The sequence below is a fragment of the Spodoptera frugiperda genome, chromosome 28 (assembly GCF_023101765.2).
Source record: "Spodoptera frugiperda isolate SF20-4 chromosome 28, AGI-APGP_CSIRO_Sfru_2.0, whole genome shotgun sequence".
Lineage (NCBI taxonomy): Eukaryota > Metazoa > Arthropoda > Insecta > Lepidoptera > Noctuidae > Spodoptera > Spodoptera frugiperda.
In genome coordinates, this window is record NC_064239.1 from 10,605,143 (window position 1) to 10,606,444 (window position 1,302).

The window sequence follows — 1,302 nt, forward strand, 5'->3', positions numbered from 1 at the left end:
AATAAGAAACATTTCAACTTAAGAATTTCAAAACAATAAATAGTTTCGGTGTTATTTTAAATATATTATACGTAAGTACATTTATTTGATACATATACATTAATTGGATACGTATACATTTCTTAACATAATTTTCTTTTATTGAAACTATTCACATATTTTTAAATTAAGAACTAATGTTCGTCGTAGTCGTTCAAAATATTATCTTACACATATAAAATAAAACAAAAATAGAGTTTCATATTCAAATCTTAATTTTAAATATGCAATTTGAAGGACATTTTGAGTAATAGCATAGAGCGTATATAAAGTAGAATTTGCAATAATATTTCAGGTGCACATGACTTTGAATAATAGTTTCACAGAAATCCATTTTATTTTTTTATGAATTGTATTAGAAATGAATAGTGACATATGTCTTTTTCAGTATATTATATTTTTTGAGGTCAAAATACTTTATTTGAATTAGCCTTAGTACGAGTTTGCTTTACGTTGACCGAAAACGAAACGAGAGCGTGTTCGGCGCTTTGATTGGTTGGTTCATTCGCGCCGGCCAATCAGAGCGGCTCATGTAAACACATTAAACAAAAAACAAGAGTGCGTCTAATAATGAGGCCTGTATGTACTGTATGTAAGCTACGTAAAATAAAAATAAAAAATGTTATTGTAAATTCTAGTCCCCAATACACAATGGAGCTAAAACAAAAAGATTGGAGTAAAAATATCAGATAAAACTAAAAATATATCCATTATTATTTTCTCAACTAAGCTGATTACCGAAGGAAACAGAAATCCTAGCTTCTTATCGTCGTACAGAAAAAGGGTAGTCTAAAGAAAATAAGGTTTTATTTTGCATAATCTTTCACGTGTATTTAAGTATATTACTCGTATATGTTTGTATAATTCACGTTTCCTTTACCTTTATAAATTTTTGTACGATAATATAGATATTATTATAGCTGTTTTGTATAGAAAAACGTGATCGTTATTTATATGGTAACACGTGTATTTATCGATTTTAAGAGATTAGGATATATGTTTCATAGTCACATCAACAGCCTATAAGTGGCGACTGCTGACCAAAGGTCTCTTCTCGCACGGAGAAGGTTTGAGTATTAATCACCACGCTTGCTCAATGCGGGTTGGCGATTTCAAACCTTGTATATTTATAATATACATAGTATGTATCATTGCTATCATAATATTACTAAACAATAGAAGGCGATATAATTGTCTTAACTTTCATAGGTGTTGTTAATACGATCTTTATTACACGTGTAATAGAGAATCAGCCAATTTCTT